This window comes from Hyposmocoma kahamanoa, unplaced genomic scaffold, assembly GCF_003589595.1.
Source record: "Hyposmocoma kahamanoa isolate Upper Pololo Valley unplaced genomic scaffold, ASM358959v1 65, whole genome shotgun sequence".
Lineage (NCBI taxonomy): Eukaryota > Metazoa > Arthropoda > Insecta > Lepidoptera > Cosmopterigidae > Hyposmocoma > Hyposmocoma kahamanoa.
The window spans coordinates 5,140,954-5,152,083 of record NW_020653853.1 but is presented as its reverse complement, the minus strand read 5'-3'; the positions used below and the strand labels follow the sequence as shown (position 1 = coordinate 5,152,083).

The 11,130-nt window shown below is 38.8% G+C and overlaps 1 non-coding gene across 1 annotated transcript; it reads right to left on the bottom strand.

Moving 5' to 3' along the window:
- Positions 1-2,573: 2,573 nt before the first annotated feature.
- On the bottom strand, positions 2,574-2,692 carry LOC113231590. Its single transcript, XR_003310567.1, has one exon. It is a non-coding gene; the product is annotated as a 5S ribosomal RNA (ribosomal RNA).
- Between the last annotated feature and the right edge of the window lie 8,438 nt (positions 2,693-11,130).

Below are 11,130 nucleotides of genomic sequence, written 5' to 3'. Positions count from 1 at the left end.
GTGTGTGTGTGTGTGTGTGTGTGTGTGTGTGTGTGTGTGTGTGTGTGCCTGTGTGTGTGCGCGTGCGCGTGTGCGTATGCGTGTGCGTGTGCGTGGTCCATCGTACCAAGGTGCTAAATGCTTTTTCTGCTCTACTCTTTTTTTACAGTAAGTACTTCGTAAAATACCGACTGCCGATTATTTTCTTACTAATTCAACAAGTTATTTACGCATAAAGACATCGAGTTTATAATAATTAAGTCCCAACGCGTAAAGCTATTTAAAGTAGTTGTTTGCACTATACAGATGGCATGTGCGTTACCGAGACGGTTCACTCTTTTGTCCTATTGTACTCTACAGATGAAGCGATAAGCCGAATCGGTCCAAATAATATTTCGACAACTATGACCGAGCTTGAACTATGTGGGTTAACTACCCAACGATCCAGCTTTTTTTTCGTGGGGAAATCCTCCTAGGATACCTCACCGTCACGGGGGCAGCGGAGGGGTTATGCCGTACTCCTACCGGCTAAAACTCCACGGGTGCTCTAGTGGGAGGGATCCGGGATCGACTTAGCGCACCGGAACCCACCCAGCACCTAGGAGGAGCTATGTCCTCCCCCTCCTCTCCTCACGACGAAGCGGGCCCCGGGGCAATTGGAACGGAGCCCCCGCTCCGATCGGGTGCAGCCGCGAAGGTACTCGGTAAGGTAATCGGCCCTTGCGCTGGGCGGAATCCTGGTCCTAACCACAGTGGTGGCACTGCGTCGTCGACTCGCGACCGATCCGATTCACACTCTCCGAAGCCGCCGTGTCCGGGGAGTATCTCGGAACGTGGTGACGCATTTCCGCTGGCTCAACCAGACTTCGACGTTGGGCAGAATTACGCCGAATCCGATCGCGGCTGTTCCAGCCTCTCCGGCCACTTCTCGAACGCCCATCGGCGCTACTGCCACCGCACTTCCGGCGGCGCAGCTTCCTCCGTCTGGCGGAGGCGCGCTATAAATACGCGCGTCCATCTCCACCAGGATGTCCAGCGGGGTAAACTGTGCCAGGACAGTCGCCGCTTCGAAGAATACGGTGCGGTATCGTCGTGCGATCCTAATGACCATGCGGCGCTGCACGCCTTTGAGTATGGCTCTGTAACGCCGGATGCCCGTCAGTCGATGTGATCAGACAGGCGCCCGTCAGTCGATGTGACCAGACGGGCGCCCGTCAGTCGATGTGACCAGACGGGCGCCCCGTATAGGGCCACGGATCGCACCACCACCCAACAATCCAGCTAAGCTAAGTATACTCTGTCGCCTTTCATCCTCGCACTTGTCCATAGTTGCTATATTTGCCATATCATTGCCATAGTTGCTCGCGCGCAGCGGCTTAGAGCACGTGCAAGACGTTATGAAAGAATTTATCGAATATGAAAACATCATCTGTCTTCGTCAATATTGCTCATTGCTTTTTATGAACCGACTTCAAAAAAGGTAGAGGTTATACGTTCGGCTATATGTATGTTATCAGATATCTCCGTCAATTGCGGACCGATTTTGAAAATTCTTTTTTTGTTTGAAAGGGTGCACTCTCGCGGTGGTCCCATTGTAGCCAAGTCAAAATCTGATGAGGGGATCCCATGAAAATCGAAGGAAATTCTCAAATTTTATAAGCATGTCCGTGTATTCACCAATTTCTCAATTTTCTCTGCTTCTTTTTTTTTGAAAGGGTATATATAACTCTCGAGGTGGTCCCTGATGCAGTTCGGGGTTCGTTTCGGCTATCACAAATTACTAATTATTTTCTGCAAATAAAAGTCGACTTTTTACTTGACACAATACATGTAATCAACAAATGACCGTCACCATTACAGCCCGAAAAGAAAATACAAAATGTACAAAGAAGTCCGTAACAGACCCACCAAGAAGTCAGAATCTGATGAGGTGATCCCATGAAAATCGAAAAAAGCTGATACTGAAGCTGAAATAAGCAAACTTTTGAAGTCGGTTTTTAATTGAATGAAAAAGTTACAATTATAAATACTACACTGCATTACGCCTACTAAAAATCACCACAGCTACTGTTTTGAAGAAAAGATTGGCATCGAGTGGCAGCACTTTAGTACGTTCCCGTATTTGCATGCAGCTTTGAGAGCTAAGCTACCTTAGCTTAGCTTCGCTCGCGGTGTGACCTCTCCCTAGACAAACTGCTAGTATACCTAACCTCTATCATGGGTTTGCGATATCGATTGTCGATAGTGATTTCATAATATCTATGATCACGACCGTGAAAATTGTTGGACAATTTTGTACGGCTAACAGCACCCCTAACGAACACAAGGTAAACTAACATTTTAAATACCACATTGCAACCAACTATCGCACACATAAGCTCACGCCCTAGTCCTACAGGAGAGGTAGGCAGAGACCACGGGACGTTACCTTATTCTATCCTGACACAACTTTCGAGTGTTACATTCATCAGCTGCCCTTTTCATGCAACTTCTTTTATTCTTGTCATTTCGGATCTCAGCTTTTCAATGTAGGTCTTTCTGGGATGTCCTCTTAAAACCCTTCAATCCACATTGAACCAACCAACCACACAAAAAGCCAACGACACGCTGTGTTCCCAGGCGGTCACCCATCCAAGTACTGACAGCGCTCGACGTCGTTTAACTTCGGTGATCGGACGAGAACCGGTGTATCCAACGTGGTATGGTCGTTGGCGACAACGCAACGAAATAAATAGTTCACTTTCAGGAACATGACGTCATCGATAAACTGCCTTTACCTAAGAACCCATAACTATACTAAATAACTGAGATATAATCACAGCATGGCAATCTGATTAAGGGAGTATTCAATCCGCATCATAAAACTGTTTGGTAATTCTTCTTATATCCATCCGCTCTATATACCCAAACCACCTCCACATTCCTTTTTCTATTCTAGTCACGACATCCTCTTTCAAGCCACATCTTTCACGTATTATTGTATTCTTCACTCTATCACTCAACTTTATTCCACAAAATTTTTTCAGGCTCAATTTAACTAGATCGTCATCCTATTTAACTAGATACGAGCCGAAACACGTTGCGTGCGTCTTCCGGAGGATTCTCGCGTAATCTACCAGCTACCGTATATTTAGTTTGTACGTTATACATTTGGCTTATAGTTCATTATGCTATATACAATTTCGTTACAGAGTTTCGATTCCATACCGTTCCACGGCAGCGCAAATTGAGCCTTATACTCTTCCTTGAAGTAGAGTACAATATTTCTACAATGCACATAATTGTTTGTTAACATAAGCCCTGAAAACTATAGAAAGAGTAATGAATATTTGTTTCAAGGGGACGGGCGCTGTGGCAGTGTCCCTACCTTTGCAATTTAAAGCATTGAGTGGCACTGCAACTGCTATGGATAGACGTGTCGCTTACCACCAGGCGTACGACTTGTTCATCCTGTCACTTAGTAAAATAAAAAAATCTCTGTTTGGTATTTGTTTTTTTTTGTGGATTCATTGTTGACAATAACTTTAAAGAGTGAATTAATAATAATATGTATGGGTACGTACCGTCCGCACGTTCTTGAACAAGTCCGTGACCCCGGTTGACTTTGCTATTGTCCGGGTACGCCTTTTCCATTTCAAAATTATCTTTTAGGTCATGGCGGAGGCGCGAATCTAAAATAGATGCCTGGCAATAATAATTATAAAATAGTTTATAAAGTACTAAACGTATGAAATATCTGTGTAAATAATAGTGGTGTTAGATAAAAAGATCTTGTCGTTCAACAAAATACAACCTCAAGACCACCGTGTCACTAAAACGACTTTGGTAAAAAAAAAAATACTTTTTATAATAAATTATTAAAAATGGCGTATGAAAACAAAGCTGCAAACAGTACCAAAATCGATAGGAACACCGTATGTCTCTAGAACGCGAGACGTGTTAATAGCACTTAACCTAACCAAAAAGAAGTAACATAATTCCACAACTCACAAAATATTTTGCAAATTCAGAAACCAATTCTAGTATATACGTAAACTGATTACATAAGATAATTTATGTATATACTAAGCACCTATGCACAATATTCACAAGCGGAATGGTGCGTATACTTATATTTCCCAGTTCTTTTTTTATAATAGAAAATAAAATATACACGTAGTAGGTGTGTAACTTATTGTTTTCAAAACCGTTTTAAATCGTAACGGGGGTGTTGAATAATACCTAAGAATAGCTACTTTCATCCGTTCTTTGTTCGGGTGTCCAAAGATAAGGAAGCACTTTCGTTTTTGATAAATAAAGTTCAATGTACCGTGTCGGTTTCAGTTCCTGTAACGAGCTGTCGACCTAATTGTTTGCGATTGGTCACTGCATCGCCGTCTCTTACACATGCGCTTGCGCAACGTTTTTTTCAGTATTTGACTCACAACTTATATTATTTTATTAAGTAAAAATTAGGAAGTTCCTTCGACATAGAATAGGTTTAAATGGAGGGGCTATAGTAGGAATGGTCGGAATAGGGTGTTCCAAATTAAATGAGTAGATAAATGCCTACAATATGCCTAAAACCAATAGATACAAGGAGTGACACAGAGTGGTTAAAACCACCAAATATTAATGAAGTCCTTGTTCACTTCTCATGCTCTTAAAATTCGTATTTAAGCTGGGTGTAGGCTACATAAAATAGGATTTTATGCTCTAGTGCACAAAATAAAAAACCATCACATTAAATATGTCTAATTGTTGTAATTTTACATTCAACTTTAATTAAATAATCTTTTATTTGTAATATTGCTGTTTAATTTCTTCGTAATCGAAGTGAAAAGCAAAGTGTACTAGTTCATAAAACCCATTTTACCCTCGACTTAAGTATCCACTACCAATATACTCGTCTCGGGTAAAATGACGCGTCTTATGCACTTGTTGTACAATCTACTATTTCGTATTCCGGAGTATTTTTCCGGAAATAGTTTTATGCACCGTAACTACTCACTAGTAGTTTTATCTTACGGTGCATAAAACTTAGTGAAGCAGAAATTGGATTTTAAAGATTTGTAGTGGCGTCATGTAAAAAAATGTAGTAGAGAACTAACCTTTCGTCAAAGTAAACTTTTTATGAGCGACAAGCAAAAATCCAACTTCAGCTTTCTAGGTGATTAGTTTTGTCCTATGATTTAGTAACTATTTCCGGAAATCTGGAAATCGAAAAAGTAATTAATTCATATTTGATGGTTTTAACCATTCCATGTTACGCCTTGTATTTAGGTATATGTAGACATTTATCTACTTACTCATTTGAAATAGGTACTCTATTGCGACCATTAGTAACAAAAATTTATCCATACAGAAGCTGTCTTCTGTATATAAAATTAATATAAATATCGCATTTAAGACATGATTCAAGTTGACTTAATTCAATCATTACTTTCGTGACGTGGTACACGCAATTTCAAGCCAAATCAAAGTCACCGTTATTCGCGAACCGGTTCGCAGTCGCATATGTATATAGTTTTAGTGCAACTGACGGGGTGAGCTGGCCTTCGAAGCGAATGATACTAATTTGTGGAGAGAGCACACTTTCTTCCACGCCTGTCGCCCATCCCTGAACTATTGTTTACACTTCATGCACATGTACGCTTCACTTACCTCTAAACGACGTATATTGTTTATTTCACTTGTTTTGTTGATTATTCGGAGGAACATTGTAAACGTGCAAAAGTTCACTTGCGACTTCACTCGAATTACCTACTTCTAGTTAAGTAGATACTATTACAAAACCATGAACCTTATTTACCTTAAGAGCGCTTGCGCGCTACGTCCCATTCGTATCAGTTCCAAATTAGAGAAAAGACGATCGAAAACGTCACAGGGACCATTTTATCTCTAGGTGTACAAACGATATTCGTATATTCTTGGACGTATTCGAATTGGACGTTGTGCACAAGGGACATCCGATGCGGATCAGAGTTTTCTAGATTTGTATAGATCTAGGATTCGAAACGCGCTAAACCTTAAAGGAATAATTGAAATATATTTTGTTGTGTATTTTAACGATAATACTCGATGACGGTAATATAAGATTGGGTTTGGGATTGCTTAGTCCTCGGATCACGAAACACCCCCTTGACTGACTTGAGATTTTCAATTTTAAAATAAACGAAAAAGCGCGGTTAGAGGTTAATACAGCCGCTAAGAAGTGAAAATGAGTTTTACACACGGTGAAGTTCGACCACGTGTGCCGCATAGGAGCCAAGCTTGTCTCTTCCAGCAGACAGTAAGACATTTTGGCCCCTGGACAATGCGGTCGAAACAAATATCTATGGAGTCTCCCAGGTGTGCTAATATAGGTTGATACCTGTTAGCATTAGCTGATGTTCGACAGAACTACTGGGAATCGTCAGAAAATACCAATTCTCCTTGTAACAATAGCAGATGGGAAGTACCTACTTGCTATCTTACTCATTGCAGCCGCCAAGCAGTAATGTGAGCATTACGGCGGTACCCGTTTCGAAGTGTAAGGTTGCTGGTGAAATTACGGGCACATGGGACGTGTTAACTTGTCTCAAGGTGTCGGGCACAGTGGCAGTGCCCTTAAGATCTTTGCGATTAAAAGCTCTGAGTGGCACTGCAACTGCTATGAATAGGTTCGTCCCATCACTTGGTATTACAAAGTTCTGTCAACAGAACTAGTGGAAATAATCCGGACAGAACCGACAGAATTACTGGGAATCGTAAACACCATTTGTTTTCTTAAAAGAACAAATGGAAATAAAAGCACCAGTAGTTCTGTCAACAAAACTAGTGGGAATAATCGTCTATTTACCACCTCTGCTAAGGCTGGACCGTTCGCTGAACCGTACTGCGGAAGAGAAGGCGAATTTTTTCGTCTCAATCCTTGCAGACAATTCGCGCCTGGATGCCATTGGGTGTATTGACGTGAATAAAGCTAGCGAGCCTATATGGATATGCTCTATTTATATATTACAATAAAACCAGATAATTCTTTTTACAGATTTATTGAAATAAAAAAAAACAACTTTACGAAAGAAGAAAGCATACGGTATTCGAGCTTGAAAACAATTTGTACGTACCTAAGAATAAAAACTTAACGCTAACAATTTAACATGTATGTAACTTAAAGCTAAAACAAAAAAAAAAGAAAAATACTTTAAATTATATTTGTACTCTACTGATCGGTATGGCAACAATTTTTTAAAGAGAACATTCAATTTCGCTGTCAAACAGACTAAATTATATTAAGCAGTTAATATGCGTACGAGTCTATTTTCTAACCAAACTTCGAAGTCATTCGATATTGACGGTAGTAAACGATTTTCGATGCTTTAAAATATTCTCGATCATCATCGCTACTGCATTTCGGACCGTCATTTCTTGAATTCGGAACCAATACGAATCGAATGCAGTGCGTAAACTTCCGGCAATGGTACGTGAGCCATACTCGGGTGACATTCTAAATTTAAATTATTGGATGAGCTATTGTTTGTAAGAGCCTATGCACACGGCGTATATTATACGCGGCGACGAAGCGTGTTGCACGATCGCAAACGCGGGTCATCTGTGTGTGTACGAGCCACATACCCGCTGTAATGAATCGACTAAACGCGCGCAAACATCGCAAGCAAGAAGCTTATATTATACTCCACTGGAGATTACACTTAGAATTTCATTTAGATGTCTCATTTCAAAAACTAACTGAAATTAACAAACAAAACTAAAATTAAAATCTTTTATCAAAATGCGCGACTAACAGCGCGTCTGAGGCGCGTATACGCGCAGATGACGTGCGTTTAGGTCATCGAAAACGAGTGTCGTCAGCATAGGGCTCTTAGCGATACTAAAACTTAAAATAAGGGTTAATAAATGTACATGTACGGTGGGCTGCAGGTACACAAACTGTCGAAATTATTTGTCCAAAATTGAACCGTATTTACATAGCGACCAAATTAGAATTTTAAAAAGTGAAATAAAAAATCACTAAACAATCAGTGGTTTGTATTTTTAATGTTATACCCATCATAATTATAATATACTTATGCATAATATACTAAGTGCTTTTATTTGCACATCGACGCATATAATTAAGTACATATCTACCACAACACACAAAGAACCAAAAGTACAAACCTTAAAACCATTTCGAAGTCTAATTTAATTATACAGTGTAGTGTGTAGTATGTATTATACAAAATATATCAATCATAGATACTATAATACCTATTCAATGCTGACTTCATTTAGCACCAATGATTGTATTCGGAGCCGTTCCTTATTAATTCAAAATATAAATTATACGTTAACTGTAAAATAGGATACAAATATATAAAAGAAACATACTTAATTTATATAGGTAGTGGAGAAATAAGCATGGCCGTTAAAAAAGAAGTACGAAGTTCAAAGAAACCATAGGCCACGTAGTTGGTCAATTCAGTACAGTCAGGTTATTGGTCTGTTCCATACAATCACGTGATTGGTTATTTTGAATTTCCTACTGAATTCTAAATTTGAACGTCCTTCCAAACTATTTATACGTTAAGGTGCCTCTAATCACAGTACCAATACCAGACCGTAAATATTACAAATCGAGCTATAGAAAAAGACTCTGTCATAATGGGGTACCTTCTGGTTGGTAGAGCACCGTTTCCGTGGCATGCCTGCATCAACAAATATGTTACGCAGTTACGCAGGTATGAATTACAGAGGAGCACTATAAAGCCGAAATTAGGCGATTGTCTTTTTCTAAAGGTCGATGTGAAATATCGTCGGAGATAGTGCAAATGCGCGTATATAGATAGCATGGGTAAAAGGCGCGTATCTGCACTGAACCAAGTTCACAGGAAAGAGATTTAACGTTACTACTTTGTTATTTCAATAGCTACGACATTCATTTTTGCACAGTAACCATGAATTTATGTCGTCTACGGACTGTTAACAATATATTCTCGTAATTCAATCTAATTTGGTTGCCACGACATTAGCGCGGATTTGATTGTACGCGTAATCACACTATCCCCGACGTTACAGAGTTTTATGGAAATTGACGATTGCATTTTAAGTTTTTTTTTGTTGGTTTTACGGCATCGAAATAAATCCATTAAGCCAAATTTTCAAAGGTTCCTTCCATTTTTAAAATTTTGTACCCAAATGACTTTCCTGTGTAAATAAATATTTATTTAGCATGTTTTTTCATAAAAAATAATATATTCAATGCATAGGTCTTCGTGTTCTGCAGTAAAGATAGCAAGAGGCAGAAATTTTCAGTCTAATGTATCAATTGACTTTTTTTATCATCCTAAAATGCAAATATGAAGGTCACTACGTCGCTTAACTAATTATTATTAACTTTATATCTCAAACATTAAGGTAAACTTTTAATTGCAGTAGCAAACTGGTGAACGAAGACATTACAATGTCTAATTATACATTAAGTTAATAACGCAACCATCCACTTCCGTGAAAATCGAAGAACTCTAAAGGACTAGAGTTTAGAAAATAGTACTGTAAAATATAATGGAAAATTCAAAACAAACAAATGTTATCGTGCAATGAAAATAGTTTAAATTTCGCACTGTATTCTTATGACGGTGTGACGGTTTTATTTTATACATTTTTTGCGTAATTTAAAATACTAATCTTCAACGATAATAACGTGTCAAACAACTAAATACCAGTCCCTAAATTAAATTGAAATAAGCGCGCCCTATTCGCTATCTGTATTAGATCTGATTGAGACAGCCAATAGCGCGCGCTTATTTCGATTTTATCGCGCGTGTCGCGACTATCAAGCGTAGCCATGCTACGGTGGCTGGTCTGAAACTTAGGTGGGCGTTTCATTTAAACGATAAACACTTATAAAAGTTTGCTATTCAATATAAGATTATAATTTTACGTTGTAAACGTTCTCTGTTCAATACTCAACAATTTCATTTTTTACACGTGCCTAAATATCAAGTCCCGCCAACTAATTAATTTGTAAATGTGAATAATGTTCCAATAAAAATACAACTCGTGTTTTACAAATAAACTTACCTATCTGAAAACTTTTATTTTAACATAATAAGCTTAAATGTTTCTCTAAACGAATTTGTAAGCTTCAACTAAAAAATCGTTATGTGAAAAGTCGTTTTATAAACAGTACAACGTTTTGACATTGATTATTTATAAGCAGTTAACTGCCTCCGTGGCCGAAGGGTTACTATGCCGACGCCACACAGGGGTCCCAGGTCCCAGGTCCGGGCCGTGAGAAATTTTTGTATGGCCTATATTTATTTCTCTCGTGAGTTTGGGTGTAATTTGTGGTTGTCTATGTATGTATCCATAGCACCCGCGACACAGGGTTTCCCTAGTGCGGGGCTAACTAAACATCTACGTATATATACATTCAAGTACAAATTTTTGTACGTTCAAATACACACACTTTGTTGGTTACACTGTATAGAAAGTAAAAAGTACGTAAAAAAAAGCTTAACGTTTCTTAAAACTACAAGCGGCAATGTGAGAGCCTACTACTACGGGGTTACGTAATCACAGACTATTTTAGTCTCACCAATTTATATTACGGTTAATTGCTCCTTTGGGTGAACTCACGTTACTTTAGGCTAAAGACGTCATCGGCTTTTTGTATTTATGCAAGAACGAATATCACTGGTTACAAATTCCTTTATATATTTTTATTTTTCGATATTTCAGGGCGGTCGCACGCTCTTTGATCATGGTAGCGTGTAGCGGGGCTATGGAGCGTGTAACCGTTCTGAAATATCGGGAAAAGAATAACAAGTAATTAACGCTAATGGTCGAATTGAATAACCGCGAAAGTACACAATTACATATTCGTATAAAAAATCCATCAAAATATAAAAATAGGACTCTTTTTTCCTTGACGACGCTTGTCTATGAATAGAGACAATGACTACTTGCACTCAGAATACCTTCACGCATCAACATGTTCTTACAATATAAAAAAAGGATTTTTCTGTGCTACACTGAACACTGGATAAGTGTGTTATACACAGTTTTATCAGAAGTTTCATGAGGTTATCAGAAAATTCTTATTATGACTCGGCACCTACGTGCACGCACCTTTATGAAACACCATAAATGAATACATGGTTTTCAATATACATTGTTATATACAGT